This window comes from Gorilla gorilla, chromosome 5 (genome assembly GCF_029281585.2).
Source record: "Gorilla gorilla gorilla isolate KB3781 chromosome 5, NHGRI_mGorGor1-v2.1_pri, whole genome shotgun sequence".
Classification (NCBI taxonomy): Eukaryota; Metazoa; Chordata; class Mammalia; order Primates; family Hominidae; genus Gorilla; species Gorilla gorilla.
In genome coordinates this window covers 156333326-156354948 of record NC_073229.2, presented here as the reverse complement: position 1 = coordinate 156354948, position 21623 = coordinate 156333326, and the positions used below count along the sequence as shown (strand labels likewise).

General features: G+C 37.6%; 1 long non-coding RNA gene across 4 annotated transcripts in view; it reads right to left on the bottom strand.

Annotated features, from left to right (window-relative positions):
- The window catches only part of LOC101150354 (uncharacterized), a 36586-nt gene extending 15296 nt beyond the window's left edge, over window positions 1-21290 (bottom strand). The window contains exons 1-3 of one of the 4 annotated variants that reach the window (XR_174945.3): window positions 21244-21290; window positions 21024-21093; window positions 18733-19100 (exon numbers count right to left, since the gene is read on the bottom strand). This is a non-coding gene — a long non-coding RNA (uncharacterized lncRNA). The other 3 variants (XR_010134370.1, XR_010134372.1, XR_010134371.1) reach the window with 3 other exon arrangements.
- Window positions 21291-21623: the final 333 nt, after the last annotated feature.

Genomic DNA, 21623 nt, shown 5'->3' with positions numbered 1-21623 from the left:
AATGTAGCACCATATAATTTTAGATTCTAAACTTTTCCATTTAACTTTATAATAAACACATACCATAGTTTTAAAACTTTTGTAAATATGCATGGGTGGTATTTCATTGAATTGGATGTTCCATAATTTTAAAAATGTTTTCTATTTTTGGTATAATTTTGGAGCGTAGTCCTCCAGGTTTAAATATTTTGTACTGATGCCTGAAAATAAAATAATTTTGACTTGCACCTCTTGTGACTTTAGGAATACAGTGTTCATTATAGTTAAACTCCATCTTCTCGAGAAGAATCTTGAGAAGAAAGCCTCAATGGCAAAGTGTGAACAAGCAAAAGAACTGCCAATAATGGGAAAAAGCCATCCCTATGATGTTGCAGTTCTCGGAGCCAAGGAATAAGTCTTGGATATTTTGGGATTGGTTTGCTCAAATATCGGATTTGAGGAACTCTTCAGGCTCACATTTTTCCTGGATTAGCCTGATTTTGACTCTTTATCCTTATATAGAAAGGCCTGAACTGGTCATATTTTAAAAAGAAATGAAGAAAAGATTTTTCAGGTTAAATCAAATTTTATGTTTCTGTTACTCCCAAATTATTTTCAGATGCAAGAAAAAGCAAACCACACGGACGAACTGCACACTGCAATGAAGTTGGAATGCAAGACTTCATCAGAAGGGAGGGAACAAACTGGATAATTCAACCGCAAAATATGTGAACCACAAACAAGAGTAAATACACAAGTAGACACAACACACACACACACACACACACACACACACACACACACACACATACACACGTCTGCTTTTTACCCAGGAATTTTCATCAATGGAGTTTTAAAAAAGCATATTTATCCCCCAGCAAAAGCATATGGAAAATTTCACATTTCTGTGTTTAAATGCTTGGCTTTACACATATTGTGAATATTCTTTTAGAAAAGCACGAAAAAATGGAAACAAGTTTTTTTTTATCAGGCCATAAACAGCAGATTAAAGTTGAAAATAAATCACTATGCCTAAAGTCTTCCTTTAAGACCCAGGCCTAAAATGTTTCCCTATAATATATGAGTTTCTTGCATGAATCATTTTTGTTATCCTCTATTATACGTGCTCATTTGTGTACAGGGCAAAACATTTTTACCAAATAAATCAATGTTAGGGATAAAGAAACCCATAGGTTGTCTTTTCCTTGGGTCTGACAATTAAGTAAAAGAGCAAGGTGACTAAAACATAATATTCTAATATCAAATGTAATCTTTTTGCCAGTTGTCATGAATTTTTTAAAAAATATATTCGGTTATGTATAAATTATAGACTTTTAGCCAAATTTTGACAGTTTAATTTTCAAATAATTAAAATGTTCACTGGGCTATGAAATCTCATTTAGGAACCTTTATGGTAAAATAAAAACTTAGTATGACTTCTAAATCCCTTGGGGAAGTACTAATGCCCTACATTTCTAAAATGGTTTATAGTTTTCAAAGACCTTATGCTCTAAGATTATATAATTGATTCCATTAATTTCTTCCTTATTCTTTTTTTTTTTTTTTTTTTTTTTTTGAGATGGAGTCTCGCTCTCGCTCTGTCACCCAGGCTGAAGTGCAGTGGTGCAATCTCGGCTCACTGCAAGCTCTGTCTCCCGGGTTCACGCCATTCTCCTGCCTCAGCCTCGATTAGCTGGGACTACATGTGCCTGCCACCACGCCCGGCTAATTTTTTGTATTTTTAGTAGAGACAGGGTTTCACCACTTCCTTATTCTTTATATGTGTCTGGTACTATAGTAGGTGTCAGGGATTTCTACATCCATAACACAAAGCATATCTATGAAAGGTGTTCATTCATATAGAGGAAGAAGATAATTTAAAAGATGATTAGGCACTTTTACTTCTGAAAATATAGTAGGATCGTTGTTTATAAAAAACCCTTCCAGTAAACAATGCCTAAAAATACTGAATGAAGTTTTGTAAAATAATACATTTTTGTGTTATTTGTCTGATAAACAAGTCAAAAAAATCTTGATGGGCAGAAATGAAAAAAGGTGTGACTCCAGAAAGTAGACAAGTTCAAAAGCCATTGTTTGCCCTGAGGACATCTGCCATTCCTGGTAGCCCAGAACTGCATGGACAGAGTAGAAACAAAGCCTGGTCTGTGCAAGGGAAAATGGAAAAGCAAAGAAACAGCCTCAAATCAAAAGTCTCCAAAAGGTGACATCCCTAGTTGATGAACTAAGAAAGGATGTTCTCAGGAGATTGAGACCATGCAAGCAAATGTGAATGAGAATGACCGGAAAAGAAAAGTCAACCTGACAATTCCAGCTCAAAATGTTGCAGATTTTGGAAAGACACATATATATACTTTGAAGTAAATATCAGCCTCATCTTTCAAAAAGAGTAAGAACATAGTAAGATGATGAAGAATAAGAGATTTTTCAGAAATCACTAGGTAGATTTGAAAAAAGAACCAAATGATCAGTCTGGAAATAAAGGCATTCCTGAGAATATAATATAGGGAGAAAGAGATTGAAAATAGGAAAGATAGTTAAGCAAAACAGAAGGTAGAGAAGGTAATTGAAGTTTCAGAAGTAGAAAGAGAGAGAGAGAATGGGAACAAGGAAATACTCAAAGAGTTAGTGATGTGGGATTTTCTAGCATTGTTATGGACTGCAATCTTTAGTTTCAGGAAATCCAACAAATGCTAATATAAAGTAGAATAAAAAACACACACACACACACACACACACACACTTTTAGACACATTGCAATCAAACAGCAGAACACCAAAGAAAAAAAGATCTTAAAAAGAGACACAAGATAAAATAACTTTAAACAAATGAAAATTAAACTGAAGTGGACTTCCCATTAACAACAATGGATGCCAGAATAATATCTTCACAGCTCTGAAAGAAAATTTATGTCAAGCTAGAATCTTATACTCAGTAAAATTATCTTTTGAGAATGAGGATGAGATAAAGACATTTTTCATGCTCCCAGGAAACAGTTAAAATATAGAATGCTGGAATTTGAGACATAAATGAAATTTTTTTTTAAATCCCTTATATTTGCTTTATGCTTTATAATCACAACATACTTTCACTTTTTTTCTCATCTAGCCATATAAATGTGGTGATGCTATTGCCTCAAATAAGAGTTTATGTTTTTTTAAAGTTGGAAGAACATTTTATTAATTAATTATTTAAAATAATAAAAATAATATGTAATCTGTTCAGCTGACTTGGAAAACATTGAAAATCGTGTAGAGGGGAAATAATCAAAACCATCCAATATCTCATTTCTCAAAGGTAACTACTGGTAGTATTTCATTCCCAAACCTTTCTATAATTTTCTGTGTATGTATCTTTTGATAACTTACTTTTTTCCTTGAAAGTAGATCATAAGAATACTACTCTGCCAGTCATTTTTTCCTAATTACATTTTTAATGGATAAGTAGCCTTTTGTCATATGAATGCTGCTTAATCATTAAATCAGTTACTACTTAGCCATTGTGGTATTTGGATAATCGTGCAGCACATATTTACTTTCCTCCCCTCTGACTATAGAAGACTTTCTGTTTATACTGAGCTTGGCCATGGAACTTAATTTGACCAATGGAAGTTAATGGATTTTGTGCAGAGATCTTAATTGTGCTTACCCTAATTAGTTTGTCTCTGGTGCTTTGATGATTCACCATAGGTAGCTGCCGTCCTTTAAGCTTGGGTCCCCAAATAAGCATACATGGAACAAACCTGAACCCAAATTGGGCCTTGGTGCCAAGCCCCATCACTGCAGAGTTGCCCATTTGTGCCTCGTTGAGGTAAGCTAATCTTTGTTGATTTGCAGACCCACGAGCATTGGAATAAATGCTTGCTGTAGCAAACCATGGTGTTTGGAGATGGGTTTTTTTTGTTTGTTTGTTTGTTTTCTGAGATGGAGTCTCACTCTGTTGCCCAGGCTGGAATGCAGTGGCACAATCTCGTCTCACTGCAACCTTCGCTGTAGCAAACCATGGTGTTTGGAGATGGGTTTTTTTGTTTGTTTGTTTTCTGAGATGGAGTCTCACTCTGTTGCCCAGGCTGGAATGCAGTGGCGCGATCTCGTCTCACTGCAACCTTCGCCTCCCAGCTTCAACGGATTCTCCTGCCTCAGCAGAACTACAGGCACGCGCCACTACACCCAGCTAATTTTTGTATTTACAGTAGAAACGAGGTTTCACCATGTTGGCCAGGATGGTCTCGACCTCCTGACCTCATGATCCACATGCCTTGGCCTCCCAAACTGCTGAGATTACAGGTGTGAGCCACCATGCCTGGCCTGGAGATGGTTTTTTACGTGTATTGATGTGAGAGTAACTGATGAATACAACTGGAATTGGACACTGAGGTTGTATTCTAGTTTTGCTATGATGAATAGTGCTTCATTGAACATGTCACTATAGCTTTTTAAAAAATTATCATTAGTCCCTTTCCACAGAGGAAGAATCTGAGGTTAGGTTGAAGTTTTGTCACCCAATGGCACAAACCTATTAAATGACAACACTGTAATTTGAATCTGAGTCTGTCTAAAGCCAAAGGCCATGTTCTTTTAAGATGCTACATTACTTGTCACTAAAACATGTACACTTTTTAAATGATAAAATATGTCTGGCAATTTATAATAACATAAAAATGGCTTTGACTGGCACTGTAAGTATTAACTGCTTTTTGTCTCATTTTCATGGTCTTTTAAAATTAAATATTGTATTGCAGTCATCCTACAAGAGACACTAAACTTTACACATATTGTTTAAAGCAACCTTAGTTTGGTACAATATTTTTTCTTAAAGCAGGCATTAAATCAGACTGTAATTTGTGACAGAAATTTTAGATTCAATATGAGAATGAGCACCTTGCTAAAACTTGGATTTCTTGGTTTGCTTTTGAAAATAGGCATCTTTTTTATAACATTACTGTAGGTTTATTTATATTTTACAAATATAACAGTAAGCTAATACTTGAAAGAGTGTGCAGTATCTTAAAACTGAGTACTTCTTATTAGGAATAAGTAATGTTCACATTATTTATGTGGGACAGAGTCATAAGATAATAATATGCATCTTGTGAAGAAGCAGACAGGCAAATTAATAGCTGCCAAAAGAACCACAGTTTCTGCTTATGTTTGATAAATTAAACATGTTGATATAGAACTAATGATATGTATGTAAGTAAAGAATACCATTCATTTATTTATGTTCAGCTAATATCTAACTTGACATCATGTAACCACTCCCAAAAACTGATTAGATTTAGTTAGAATAATTCCAATAGACAAAAAAGCATTATTCTCATGAGCCCTCTAGCAAATCATATCTCTGACTTTGACATCCATGGATATTATAGCCAAAGCAAGGGATTATAGTAGTATGATCAATTTGAAAATACAGTAGTTTCTCTACATGGTCTTTATATTACCTGACTCTACATATATGCATATAATACTTTGATTAGCTGTGTTCAGTCACACAAAGACAAGCCAAGTTAATTGAAATAAAAAATACAGATCAGCTTTGTCTTTCACAAGCAAAGCTGCCTATGATAACAGCCAATAAATCACTTCCAAATTTTAACATTCATTTAAGTGTGTACCCCATATCTTTGCATATGTACTCAAATGATAACACAGGATGGAATGGAATGTAGAATGAGAGAGGCAAAAGCACGTTTCTAGAAGCTAGGAGACAAAGTCATTTTCTAGTTGGATATGAAATATCCAACTTTTCAATTGTCTTGAAGGAGGCTTTTCACGTCTTTTCAGTTGTCTTGAAGATGAGTGTGGTGATAATAGGCTGGGGCAGTGGTGGAAATGTGGAATAAAGGTATGATGGACAGAAGTAAGCCTATTTTAGATAACATGCAAAATTCTGAGAGTTATGAGAGGTCAATACAGGAAAGTAGATAGGATGTCCAGGATGGGTGATTGTGTGTGTATGTGTGTGTGTGTGTGTGAAGAAAGAGACCTGAAGGGCATCTTTCCATATAATACTTAAAATAGTGCAATATATGAAGGCTTATATATACAGGAAAAAAATTCTTGAATTTCTTTCTCTTCCTAGAGTAAAATTGCTTGTGTCTCATGCATGCCAACATTATGACACAGTGTTAATTGGCATCAGTGAAACAAGGCAAAAGGGTCTTAATCTTCAGGCTCCTCACATCAGCATATTCCATTAAAGAGTTCAGTTCAATATGGCAACATCTCCTGCCATATTAGTCTTCTTTGCTCTAATGTATTAGGGACATGTAGGGCCAGTATGGGATGTGTAGATGTATCCAACTCCTCCCTGAAACGGCTCAGGCAAAAGGGTGTAGGCCTGGGTTCTGACCAACTATTTCTCAGGCCCTAGGAACTGCTTAAAAATCCCAGTTTACTCATTGAGCATCCAAGACCATGGATGTCTGTGGCATTTCCCTTCACCCCAGGGAGTCTCAGGTCTTTTTGGCCTGCAAATTGCTCAGCCATAAAATGATGTCATAATGAATGCACCAATGAAACACTGCCAGCTGAGGCTCACAAGGACAGAACCAAAATGACAGCACTGTCGAATGCTTCCATGCATTCCCAGACTCGTTTTTGAATAGTCTCATTAGCCAGATGTGAACTTAATCCACTCTAGTCAGCTAACTTTGGGATGACTCTCCTCCCACATTGCTGACCATAATTATTTCCTGCTGTAAGAATACTACTCTTACTGAATGTGACTCTTAGTTTGCTTTCTGCATCTTGGCTGCCATGTCAGGTTATATAAAATCGTAGTTTTCAAAGTATAAAATGGATATGCTCTATATAAATGTAAGGTATTAATTAGCATCTCCAAAATCCTTGCTCTGCTGAATGTTTATCTAAAGAGAGACTTCTTTTTCAGTGTTTATGAAATGGTATTTAGTGTCTCTCACACAGCCCAAAGAAGCTACTTTAATGTAGCTGAAAACCACATGCCCAATCACATCCTACTCCATTTAACACATAAATAGAGGGTGAGAAAGAGTCCACTCCAAGCAGCAATAAGCACATGGTGCTCACCCCAAAAGTCCTCTCCTCCCCACCTTATTCAACAATAAAAGACCTACCCTTCCTCCTTTGTCAATAATAAAACGGCAAGGGAGTGTTATGTCTCAGTACATTCAGGCTGCTAGAACAAAGTACCTTAGGCTGAGTGGATTATAAAGAAAAGAAATTTATTTCTCACAGTTCTGCAGGCTAGGAAATCCAAGATCAAAGTGTTGGCAGATTCCGTGTCTGGCGAGGGCCCACGACCTGCTTCATAGCTGGCCGTCTTCTTGCTCATGTGTCTTCTTATGATTGAAGAAATGAGGGATCTTTCTGGTTTTTCTTTATAAGGCAATGAATCTTATTCTTGAGGGCTTCATCCTCATGACCTTATCATGTCCCGAAGGCCCCACCTCCTAATACTATCTCCTTGGGGGTTAGAATTTCAACATATGAATATTGGGGGAACAAACATTTAGAACAGAGCAGTGTAGAAAAAACGATGGTTCCCTCTTGAGCAGTCTTGTGACTCAAGAAGAATAAAAACTTTATCTCCACAAGAAATTTACATTAGTAAATGTAAACACCTTTTGTCACTTTAGAGTACTACTTAAAGATTTGCTAAGGTTTCACTTCAATGAAGGAATTCAATGCATCCTGCTATTACAAATCTAGGTTAAGGAAAAAGTAATTGTTTCTGATGGTCAGTGGCTAAATAAGCCATTTCAGGCTGAAACTGTGTTCTTCTGTGTTGTTTCTTACTCCAAAATAGTTTCTCATAAACTTCTCTGTGACACACTAAGCAACAACACTTACAAACTCAATATACTCTCATGGGCATATGTAGATTTTCACATCACCCACGACATTTCTTTTATCAAGTGCTTCAGTGATTCAGAATCTCCACCATTGTTAATGGCTCATCAGTATCAGTCTCCCACACTTAGCTGAGACAGAAGCTACTGGTGATGTACAATTCCTGAGCAGTCTGCTGCAACTCCATTCTCTCCTGCAAAGCACATGAGAATGCAAGCGACAATCTTAGTCCATTTGTACTGCTATAACAAAATACCTTAGACTGGGTAATTTATATACAAGAGAAATTTACTGCTCACAGTTTTGGAGGCTGGGAAGTCCATGATCAACGCACCACAGATTCAGTGTCTGATGAGGGCCTCCTCTCTGTTTCAAAGATGCACTCTCTAACTGCATCCTTACATTGTGGGAAAGGTGAACAAGCTCCCCCAGGCCTCTTTTATAATGGCAACAATATTCTCACCCATGAGGGCTCTGCCCTCATAACCTAATCACATTCCAAAGGTCCCACCTTTTACTACACTCACCTTGGAGGTTAGATTTTAGCATATGAATTTTGGAAGGACACATTCAGACCACAGCACTGAGAGAAATACTACTGAGAGAAATATCATTTTAATTGATATTATAAAAACTAACTCATTCAAAACTCAGTACTCTAAGAATTATTAGAACCAATACACTTTATGGTCATTGATTCAAACAACTCGATGCCAGGACAGGAAGTTGAAAAGCGCTACTCTAAAAGGGGACAACAACATGCTAAAAAGCATGTGGACTTTTAAAGGATTGTCATGTTCAGTTTGCGATTGGAATTCTGGTTGCTAAGAGGTTCAGGCATTGTTGTGAATGTCTCAGTCTCATTCCACACTCCACTCAATCTTTACAGGGAAGTCTCTGTGTGGGATGAAGAAGTCAAGAGATACAGGAGAGATAACAGAATTACACTCAAGTCTGATAATGCCATACAATTTCATTGGAAACAGCAAAGATTGAGGGAAGTTGAAGTATTCACTCTGTGTGGTGTTCATTCAGCCAGATCCTATTAAGCCTGAGCATCACAAATGCTCATGGGAAATTGAGAAAACTATAGGTTATAGAAGTAAACGGATCATTAACCAGAAATGTAAGAAATAGCTGATGGTCCCTGTGGACACATGATCTTTGGGGATCTGTGACTCTTTTTTGTTGAAACATTATTTTGGCTTGTGATATTTTGCTTGTGGGCATTTTGGGCTTGAGCATAAACAGTGGTGATGGTAGAAGAGGGAAATTAGTGCAGGTAGAGAGAGAGAAGGAAAGACTGAAGGAGAGAAAGGGGAGAGAGAAAAGAAACTTGGAGGTAGTGTGGGAAAAAGAGGAGTTACCATTTATTATACACATTTCCTAAGAACTTGAACTGTACGATCTTTTGTTTAGTATTCACAAGATTTTCTGAAATAAATGGGGTTTTTTAATAGAGGAAAAAAACTTAGAAGAACTATGTTGTCCAAAGCCACCAAGCTACTAAACTGGGACACAAACCCTGATCTCTCTGTTGCTGGAGCCCTGTGTTCTAACTGCTGCATTGCTCAGGTTCCTGGGCCTTTTGGAGGGTCTTCCTCTCTTTGAGGATGGAGTTGGGTGTTGGCAAGTTGTTTAAGAAGAACTCCTTGGGTCTGGAGGGCTCAGAGGAACCAGAAGTGAGAAAGTTGGGAACTGACTCCAGGCTGATCTTTTTGGGGAGGGAGTGAGAAGAACTGGGAGATAACATGGTGGTTTCCATTTCCTTCCAGGGTGTTCTGAAGGTTCACCAAGATAAGGAAGAAGGCAAGGACTCAGGAGAGCACTATGTAGGAATGAAGATTTGCATTTGGCTGTAGCTTTCCTTGTGTCATGGATCTTAGGAGGAAAGTGTTTTACTATGGAAACAGAAGGATACAGAACTCTCAGACTTTGAGAATTCTTGATTTAACTGATCAGTCTCATTTTTTTCAGACACTCAGAATAGTTTTGGTATATAGTTTTGTGTTTATTTCTATTCAGACTGCGATTGGCTGTAATTACCAGTCAGCCTTACCAGTCTAGGGTAAAAAAACCAATTGTATATTGTATACAACTATATACCAATTGGTTGCCAGAGTCACATATTTATTTTTGTGCATTTTCTAGAGTCCATGTATAGAACCTGACTACAAATAGTCTTTTTAAACTAATGTGCACAGTAGCTCTTCATCCCACTTGTATGAGAACACATCAAAATGGCAATCTGAGGGTGTAATCATCTATTTTTAATACCAATGTTTTCAAGACCCATTTAATTAAAACAAACAAAAAAGATTTCCTTTCTTTGAACCCACAAGTCTGATAAGCAGCCAGTGCCATTTCTTGGTGTAATCTTAGTAAAACACATCCCACATCCCAAGAAGTTTTTATGAAACCATTCAAATAATTTCAAACATTCTCCTCATTCTATTGTCCTGTTATTTAATACACACAGAGACACACACAGTCAAAGCACATGCCCAGTTGTGCACACATAAATGGGCACACACAAATGGGCACGCACAAGCCTGCACGTTGTCTAAAGGTATTTGTTATACAAACATCACAATATCATTACTTTTCTTTATCTTGGATTCAGGCACACTACATTTTTGAGTGTACATTCAATAATATGCTGATAGTGAATTCAGCTTTTATATAATCTATGGATTAAGTTTTTCCAGGAACTTCCAATTTTACTCCAATATGATTCCAGTATGCTGAGAGAAGGTTATTCCAACTAGAATGTGCTGAACGGATGGATGTGGCTTCCATGCAGGGCATATTACAGCTTTTTCCAAATAACATTCTTGTAGAGATTACAGGATAATCTGGCAGCCAGACCCAGCCAATTAAAACAGTAATTGAAATGGCTGAAAATGTTTTCCTTGGCAATTTTTTGTTATTTTGCTTCATTTTGGGTTTCCTTGAATAACAAAAAAAATAGGGTCAATCATAAGACTCCTAATTTATTTTCTTGGTTATCTTTTCTCATCAAACAGAAAAGGGCTGCTGTGGAGCTTAAATTAAAACCTGAAAACTGTGGTATGGGGTGGTATGAAGGCAGGCATGAGAAAACATGAAATGATTCTTAAGCTAACACAAGTAAATCTCCTCTGAGCATAGAAGATGTGGGAGTTTCTCTTTTAGGTGGTAAGAGTGAAATGGGGAGGGGGATTCAAAAGGAAATATAATAAAAAATACAGAAGAGGCTTTCTTCTAAAATATAGGTTTAACTTTTTTGAGATTAATAGGTACTTGAAAGTTGAGACTTATAATTTTAAGACATCTAAAAAGAAGAACTAAAAATCATTTATGTACCATAACTCTCTTCCACTGAAATCAGTTGTGTACTATTGAATGATTGATCATGTCTGGGGTGAGAGAGTATCTGATGATTTTTAGTATTTGCCAATTTCCATAGTGTAAACATTTTTATCACGGCTGATTTCAATCTACCAATCTGGCATTGATGAACATAGAGCTGGAAATAGATAGGCACCATCAATTTTGCAAGGCTATGCAAACTGCTCCAGCACACTTCTGACTAAAGTCATCACTTTACAAAAGAAGACAGATATGAAAAAGCAATCGCAATTGATAGCAAGTAAAAATATCAATAGAGGAAATTAATAGGCAAAGATAAGCATCTCACAAATTAATCAATCTAAGTTCTGCTGATTAAAATGGCAAAACTTGAGAAAACCCAAATTATGTAACTGATTTAAAAAGAAAAATACTTTTCCACGTCATTCCATGACGTAGCTTCTTTCCTTTAAGGCTCTACTTTTAAGTCAATTCCTCTATGAACCCCCTCTGAAGAAATCTGAAAGTAGTCATTGTAACCATGTTAGCATCCTCTTGGAATTATGATGACTTCAAAATATCTTAATACTACTGTATCTAACTCCACACATTGGAATCCCTTGGGAGCTTCCATAAAGTACCAATTCCTTTGTCCCACACAGGACCAACTAAATTAGAAATCTTGGGTGGAGCTCAGCATCTATAATTTTGGAAAGCTCTCCATGTACTTAATTTGCAACCAGGGTCGAGAACAACTACACTATACATTTATTTGTCTATATTTTCATTAAAAGTGCTCTGAAGCAGGGTTATGTTCCATTCTCTTAAAGTATGGCCCTGTAGCTGGGCCATATATATAATTTTTTTTCTTCCTTTATTCATTTTCCCATCTGCATTGTACTGGCAAATGTGGTGAATAAATAAAGACTTTTGATTAAGTTTTAAAAGGACTAGAAATACAATGTCTTTTCTATGGATTGTAGATTGAACTTATGTTTATTCTTATTTTCTTATTTTTAGGTTTCAAACCAAGCTCAGAAATTTTTGAGAGGGATCTCAGTCACCAGCAGCATGTACTAATTATAATGATTTTCAATTATTCCACACAACACATGCGGAACAACTCAACCTTTTACGTAGAAATGGAAACTAATTTTAAATTTGATTTAGTGAACAATTAACTTATGAGATTTATCTACATTATGCTAATATGAATATCTTTATGCAAAACCAACAAAGGAAGCAAAAATTCACTCATTTAAATAATGTAAAATATATATATATATAAACAATATAGGTGAGGTTTTAGCTTTTTCCTGGAAGGACAAACCATACAATGCTATAGCATGCATGTTTATAGGATTAACTAATTTACATTCTTCTTACTCTAAAACAATCTTTTGGCTATTTAGAAATGATTCTACCCTATTTTCCCATGCACAGTCATCATCATTAGTAGCTGTATTGATCAAAGCTCTATCTATGAATCTTGGAAAGCCATGCTTCATGTGTAGAAATCTATGCCACCCTTAGGCAATGCAACAGAGCCAAGAATAGCAAGAAGCACAACAAATAGCAGCTGTGGCTCTTTGCATGTGTGGTACCATTTACGCTAATGCCCAGGATAGCATATCATTTGTCCAAAAGGTGCAGCTGCACCAGCTGGCAGACTGTTGAAGGCGGCAAAAACACAGAAGGCAGAAACTGGCACCGATCCTTGCCTCTCCCCAAACCCACTCAAGTTCTTGCAGCACTACTCTGTGCAATGTTCACAAAGAGTCATGGCCAGCATTTGGGCAAAACATGCAATATGACTTGGCTGAAGAGCAGGTGTCATCATTTGACTCAGTCACTGGTAGGTGCATCTGAAATTAAGTGTATTAGTTCACCACTGCTGCATAACAAACCACCCCAAAGCACAGGGGGCTTTAAACAGCAATTACTTATTGCTTACACCTATGTGGGAAGGATGGGGTTCAGATGATCTAGGTTGGACTTGGCTGGTGGCTTTTTTTTCTCACTGTGATTCTGTGAATTGACCAATGCATCTCTAGCCTATGTGTATTCATTCTGGGGCTCAGGCTGAAGGGGCAGGAGCGACCTAAAAGGAATCTTCTCATGTCAGTGACACAAATGCAAAGGTGCAAGTGGAAATACACTTACAGAGCTTTTAAGGCCTAGGCTTAGAACTGGCATATTGTCACTTCTGCTCGTATGCTATTGACCAAAACATGTCACATGGTCAAGTTCATATTTAAGCAGGGAAGAACCACACTTTTCACATGAAGAGACCATGGAAAAGGCATAGATAGGTTCAGGGACACATAAAGAGAATTAAGTTCAACATATTTATCTGACATATAAACCCATTACTTTTTACAGAAAAGAGGGATGATTATGATGACAATGGAAATAGTAATAATAGTAGCTATCTTGTACTATGCATTTACAATGGTCCAGGCACTCTTCCAAACTCTAGATAGATAGATAGATAGATAGATAGATAGATAGATAGATAGATATAGATACATACATACATACATACATACATACATACATCATACATACATACATACATAGCTAGGTAGATAGATAGGCAGATGAAGTTCCATGTAATTCTCACAATAATCTTATGAAATAAGTACTATTGTATCCTCCTCTTATAGACAAGGCAACTGAGGTAGAGAGGGGACTTATAAGAAATATAATGGATTATTATTATTATTATTATTATTTTGAGACAGGATCTCTCTGTCACCCAGACTGGAGTGCAGTGGTGCAATCATGGCTCACTACAGTCTTGACTTCCCAGGCCCAAGCAATCCTCCCACTTCATCCTCCTGAGTAGCTGGGACCACAGGCGTGCACCACCATGCCTGGCAATTTTTTGTGTGTGATTTTTGGGTAGACAGGGTTTTGCCATGTTGCCCAGGCTGGTCTTGAACTCCTGGGCTCAAGCGATCTGCCCACCTTGGGCTCCCAAAGTGCTGAGATTACAGGCATGAGCCACCATGCCTGGCCAATACGGGACAATTATTAAATTAAAAGAACAATATGTGCTCATTTTCTTTACCTATGGTACAGGAATATTATGTGAATTATGTTCTGTAACTTTAGGATTGCCTCCCATGATATTTACTGTGTTGGGAGTAGAAATAGACAATCTGGATGAGCATGCCATGGTCATCAACGAAGAGAGACAGGAACATGATGTGCTCATCTCTGGGGTTTACCTACAGAATGTGCACATCAGTAGAACTTAGTAGCAGTGACCACCAGAACAAACTGGTAGACTTTTGAGGAGGAATTCAATTTGCTTTCTATTTCTTTCAGGTTTGAGGCTTATGGAAATCTGTACATGGAGGAACCTGTGGGGTTTGAAAATGGAAATCCTTTGCTCGTTTATAATTTAGAGCACGTTGGGAAAGATGAATTCTACGGAAAGGGGAGAAGTAGAAGCTGTTATTTCCTTTTTAGCAGTAGTGGGCAATGTGGGGAATGGAACAGACAACAGATACGGGATTTTACAGCAGCTTCTGGGAAATTTGCTGAAAACCTGCCCCAGTGCCACAGCTGTTGCTGAGATCAAGAGTCATAGGGTGGTTTCTTATGATTCTTGCAACTTCCTGAATTCCTCAAAGGTTACAGTGGCTTTGTCTGGCCCTCACTCCTCAAATGGACTTTTTTGGTGCCTAATTCCCTATGTTTAAGTCTCCTCCTGGTTGAAGTCACTAGTTGACTACTCTAGTTGGTGAAATGAAACCTGTTTCAGGCGATGAGTGTTGAAAGCTTGTAAACATGGATACATTCAATGATGATATATTTGCTCAAAAGAGAATGATTATCTTAAAGATATCCTCCAAAGTTAAAAATTGATCAACACAAAATGATATCTTAATAACAATAATCTAGATGTTAAGGATCTGTTAACAAAGATTAGGATATGTGCTTGGCAGACGAGTTGTCAAGTGGAAGAAGGTGTGCTTCACAACTAGAGAAGGTCACTTAAAAACCCCACTTTTTAAAGGTATAACTGACAAAAAATAACAGCACATATTGAATGTATACAACTTTAGTTTGGAGATAAGTATACATCTGTGAAATCATCACCACAATCTATGCAATAAACTTATCCATTGTCTCCGAAAGTTTTCTCTCACCCTCTTTATTATTTGTGATAAGAACACTTAACATAAGATCTATCCTCTTGCCAAATTTTTAAGTATATAATACAGTACTTGTAACTATAGACACTACACTATACAGTAGATCTCTGGGGCTTATTCATTGTATATAACAGAAACTTTGTGCACTTGGAGCAATAACTTCCCATTTCTCTCACCACCCCCTCCAACTCCCGGTAACCATCATTCTATTCTCTATTACTATGAGTTTGACTGTTTTAGATTCCACATATAACTTAAATCATACAATATTTGTCTTTCTGTGCCTGGCTTGTTTCACTAGCATGATGTCTTCCAGGTTCATCCATGTTGTCACCAAAGGCAGGATTACTTCTTTTCTAAGGTTAAATAATATTCCATTGTATATATATACCACATTTCTTTATCCATTCATCAGTCGATGGACATTTAGATTGATTACATGTCTTGGCTATTGTGAATAATGCCACAGTGAACGTGAGGGTTCAATTACCTTTTAGAGATCTTGCTTTTAATTCTTTTGGATCAATAACAGAAGTGGGATTGCTGAATCATATGATAGTTCTATTTTTAATTTATTGAGGAGCCTCCATGCTGTTTTGCATAGCAGCCGAAGCAGCTGCACCCATTTACATGCCCACTAACAGTGTACAAGAGTTCTCTTCTCTCCAGATCCTCGCCAACACTTTTTATCTTTTGCTTTTTGGATAACAGCCGTTCTAATGGGTGTGAGGTTCATTGTGGTTTTCATTTGCATTTCTCTGATGACTAGTGATGTTGAACATCTTTTCATATATCTCTTGGCCATTTGTAGAAAATGCTATTCTTGAATTCATTTTCAAAATATACATTGAAGTCTGTTTTTGAAAAACTTCACAATAATCATCAAATTAAAAACTAGATGTGTCAGTCTCAAATCATTTAATAATATTCAATCAAGAATAAAAAATTTAGAAAGCAAAACTCATTAGTTCTTTTATTTACTCAGCAATTATTTCTTGAAAAGCTGTGCTAAGCAGTACTTAGGTGCTGGGGGAAGTAACAGAGAGCAAAAGATTTGAAGGCAAATCCTTGCCTTCATGGAGCTTGGTTCTAGAGTTTGATATAGACAATAAAGATGTTAAGTACTAAGATGCTGATATAGTACTTTAAAAAGAAGATCATTACAGCTGGGCGCAGTGGCTTGCCTGTAATCCCAGCACTTTGGGAGGCCGAGGCGGGTGGATCACCTGAGGTCAGGAGTTTGAGACCGGCCTGACCAACATGGAGAAACCCCATCTCACCTAAAAATACAAAATTACCCAGGCATGGTGGCACATGCATGTAATCCCAACTACTCAGGTGGCTGAGGCAGGAGAATTGCTTGAACCTGGGGGCAGAGGTTGCGGCGAACCAAGATCATGCCATTGCACTCCAGACTGGGCGACAAGAGCAAAACTCCATCTCAAAAAAAAAAAAAAAAGAAGAAGATCATTACTATGAAAGATAAAATGGATATGAGGAATTCTGTGGTGTTAAGTTTGCAATTTTAAATAGGACAGTCAAGGTAGGCCTTATTGAGAAAGTGATATTTGAGTCAAGACTTAAACTAAGCAAAATGCGAGCCATGGAGATAACAAAAACAAGATTTTTCCGGGCATTGGAAATTGTTTTTGCAAAGAAGCTGAGGCTGGGATGTGCCTGGCATGTTTGGGGAAGAACAAGGAAACCAGTGTTGCTTAGGTGCAGAGTTTCTGTGAAAGAAAAAAAAAAACAAAACTCAGAGGAAATAACTTATTTAAGAGTTAAATTGAACAGTTAGCTAAAGAGCAACAGAGGAAGATCTCAGTGTTTCCACTTATTTGGCTTTTCTTTTTCTTTAACACCCTATTAATTTACTTAGCTAATTAATTAGCTAGGTAGGAAGGTAGGTGGGTGGGTAGGTAGGTAGATAGATAGGTAGCTAGCTAGTTTTAAGGAGGTAATACCTGCACACCGTATACATTTCCGAATTTCCAGTGGTCTGAAGGAGTGCACAGTGAAAAGTCAGCCTCTTTGATGCACTTACACCGTCTCTCCCTACCCACAAGGATCCAATGTCACTAGTTCTCCTATGTATCTTTCCAGAGACATTCCATGACTCTTTCTAATATACACTGCCAATTGAGGTAATTTGGAAAAGCAGAGTGTGTCACTGAGATCTCGACAAAGTTCGCTTTCATAGACGCACCTGCATCTTTGTACAGTAATTACAGACCCCGAAAGAGGAGGTCAGCCCAGATGGTGCTCATCCCATATGGGTGGGGTGGGGCCTATCTTGTGAAGTCACCAAGTCACCTCATGAAGAAGTTACCTGGGTGTGGCCACTATTTATTCTGAGAGCTATTTTTGTTCTCATATCCAGAGGAAGATTCCGTGGCTGTCGTTGCTTGTCATTTTCCCCCAAGGATAAGGAGTGATTTCACTGCGTGCATGAAAACAGGTGTAATGAAATTAAAAAAAATGGTAGGCAAAAATAAATAAATGCAATAATAAAGTGAATAATAAATGGAAAATTTCTGTGTTTCACCAATCAATATGGACCAGGGACAATGCGTTCTTTGTTTGATAAAAGTTAGAAATCCAAGTTTTTCCTCAAGTGCAGCCAAACTACATGTAATATATACTTTAGGCATTTGGGCATTTCCCTTATAGGTAAACAAACAGCAAGCCATAAAATCTTCTGTATTTGTTTGATGTTACAGACAGTCTTCTGTTTTATCATGGGCTGCAAGTCTGATTCTGTTCTGTGAGATGTCTTGCATAATTTTCTAGTAGTATCAAAAAAAAGTGCCATACAATCAGAGTCTACCTCTCCAACGATAGTAAGATAAAGGATGTTGCTTTCTTCAGAAACATTCCTATGGCCCTAGCATTGTCATCACTCAACAGCCTGTCTCTATAACCACTACTATATTTTCTAAGACACCATCTCTGGAATTAAAGTGTATCTTTAGCTTTGTACTGGTGTTTCCAGTCCTTGAATTCCCCCAACTTGATTTTTCTTAGCCTAAAAAATGACCTAAATTTCCTTTTCTTTTACATTCTACCTCTTTTTTGCCTCACCTAACACATGTAAACCACCATAAAAGTTGAGTAGTAGCTCTCCTGTTTTTCCCCTTAAGTTTTTTACTTACTCCAATATACATTTATTCTAGAAGGACATTTTGGTTCCAGCAGATCCTCAAGTTAATGATATCATAATGTATGCTTCTGACTCAGTTTGAAAATCCAAATAGATTAATGACAGTAAAGACTTTTGAGAAAGTAAATAAATATATTAAAGATGCTTGAGAGACAAATAATATAAATACAGTCCCCCAAAACAAGTAAAGAGAAAGCTGTGATTCAGTGATAGCGTTTTCTGGCAACTTTTACCTGATTCTTACCTTGTTCTCCCACTGTACTGCCCACTCCAGGCTTCTTTCCCCAGCGTAATCTATCCAGACCACTTGTGTTTAGTATCCAAGTGTAGCTCTCCTTTGCTCCAGGCTGAGGTCCAGGATATAAAGCTGATGCAGTCACAGGTTCTAATGGGTTAAATAATACTTGGGCACTGCTGGATGCCAACTAGCACAGTTTTCTGGAGATGATGTCTTAACTGGAAGAATGGAATCCATTAGTTGGAATTTCAGTTGCTGACTGATCAGCAGAAGAAATATGTGGGATAAGAATGTTTTCTGCAGCCCCTTAAGTCAAACCAGGTAGGAAATTGCCTTCTCAGACTGCACGAGGAGTCTACTGAAATTCTGATTTTCTGAAATGTACAGCAAAGAAGTTTAAAAGACCAAAATAGGGCACAAGAGAGTTATCGTAATATTAGTATCAACTTTAGGTGAGAATTTAGTCATTAAATATAATTTACTTCCTATTTATTAAAAATGCTGGCTTCCTGAAGTCATTCATAAGGAAATGAATCTGTGAGGCATAACTTGTGGTCACAGCGGGGGGGTGAGGAAGTCCTTCAGATGCAGCTTCGTGGGGAAAGCATGAGGAACAACTCAACTGGCTTCCTATGTGAAATAGACAGATTTGTCTCTAAGATTTTTAAAAAAGAAGAAATAATAATAATTTATAACTTAGAAATTAAAACTGTTGAATGCCTCATCTAAGATGAGGCAGCACTATCCATTTCAAGGATTATAAAATGAGAGAAGTATGATTTGTAGAAATGAAATAGAACTTTTTCTAAGGGAAGCTTATAAACTTGAGACTACATATCAGAGAAGTTCACAAGTTTGGGGAAAAGAGATACATGTGTAAGCCTCTCATGTTGGGCTAAGAAAAGGAAAAAGTTGTTGGGTCTTGAGTTTAATTTTTAAATTTTTTGGTGAGTAGAAATGAGCTCATATAAATAACATTTCCTCTTTTGTGCTTTGCCTAAACTATTCTAAATTGTGATCTTTAGCCACACCAATCCCCAGAGTTCCTCAGATTTCTGCTTCAGTGCTGCTCATGTCATAAACAGAATTCTTATAAAAGCATTTTTAGAATGTAAAATCTGCAGCGGTCCAGAGATGAAGCTATGTTTTAAATAGACCTATATTATTAGTGAAAACGTGGTGTAGTACAGCACACAGCACAGGGAGCCTGAGGGGTCCTGGTCCTAGGCCCAGCTCTTCTGCTGGCCATGTGGCAATGAATGCTCTGTGTCTCTGATTTTTCACTGGTGAAAGAAGAGGGATGAAATGAATGGCTCCTCAGTTATCTTCCAACACTGAGAATCTGCCTTTGTTATGTAAGAGTAGCCTGGCTTTCACTCAGGCCTGATCATGAATAACAATCTTAATAGTGGTGAGTAATGCACAGAGTCACTTTTCCACAACTAGGAGAATCTTGGGTCTTGAAGAAAGCCTAGGAAATCATATCACCTTGTCCTCCATTGCCAGTGAGGGCTGCATCTTCATCCTTCAAATATGCTCTTTCAGGCTAATCTTAACAACTCTTCCCAAGGGGCAAACTTCACAACTTCTATGACCTTAATGGCAGAAGTTCTTCCTTATGTTTGGTCTGAATCTCCCTGCTGAATTTGCAATTTATTTTCATTTGTCCTATCCTTAGCAGAGAGGGAACACAACTGGGGCACACATTCAAGTGCTATCTATTATTAATCTGAGCCATAGTAAATTTCTTTGTACTAGAGTTTCTGGGGTCTTACATTGCATTCCAGTGAGATGATAGAACCTGATCCCTTGATGGAATGTTCTTTTTGAGGTCTAAAATGACTGAACGATAAAGGCTAGCAGGCTGGCAGGAATCCTGAGCAGTTCTTGATAGTGGTCACAGGAAAGGGCATTGTTTCTTTGGCTGTCCAGTCTCCTAGCAACCTAGCGTACAGTGGCTCTTGACATAGGGCTCTCTGAAACCCCACATTTAGAACTATTAAACTATTTCTTCTAAAATTAAATATGTGCTCAGGCAATTGTATTTTAAAAATCTGATAAAAAGGTAATTTTTCCAATAGCACCTGGTGCTTAGTAGAGATAGGGAAAACTGATGAAAGGGAACATAATTATACCATCTAGCCCTACCCACTGCTTTCTGAAAGGTGAGCTCTTATTATGCCCATTTTACAGACAAGGCAGATGGACACACACTAAGAAACAAACAATGCTAACAACATCAACTGTTTAAGAGGGAAACGTTTAGGATTTGGAAAAGAAAATGAAAGCAGGTTTACCTTGCTGACACTCAAAAAGTAATAAGAGCTCCCTGTTCACTTTCTGCCTCCTCCTAGTCGTGTGGGTGTCCTGTGAGAGGCACGGAAGAGGAAAAAAGTGGTATTCCCTGGGGATGGAGTTTCCCAGCCTCCTCCAGAGCAATCCAGGTTTGTGAATCAACGCAGGAGGTGGGGGTGGGAGTGGGAGGGGTTGGCCAGGCAAGGCTTTCCCTTTACCCACACAGGCTGTGATTAAGAAGGCATCCATCTGTCAACAGAGGCTCTCAGCTGTATTTCCAGCCCAGCTTCCTCCCAACTGACTCATTCAGTGATGCCACAATCTAATGTTTATGACCTAACAGATGATCACCATGGAAGTAGCACAAACCTTGGACTGTTGAGGAGCAAAACCAGCGTAGAGGAGCTGGACTGTTTAGGAAAAGAAAAAATGAAGACCCTTATTCATAGAGACCACATGTTAAGACTGAACATCCCAATCCTCATGTGGGCATTTCCACCCATTACTAAAATTGATATTTGGATGCCTTCGTGCCTGTTGGAGAACCCAAATAAGGATTTAAGGTGACTGAGTACAAACAGATAGCATGGCATTTAGAAACA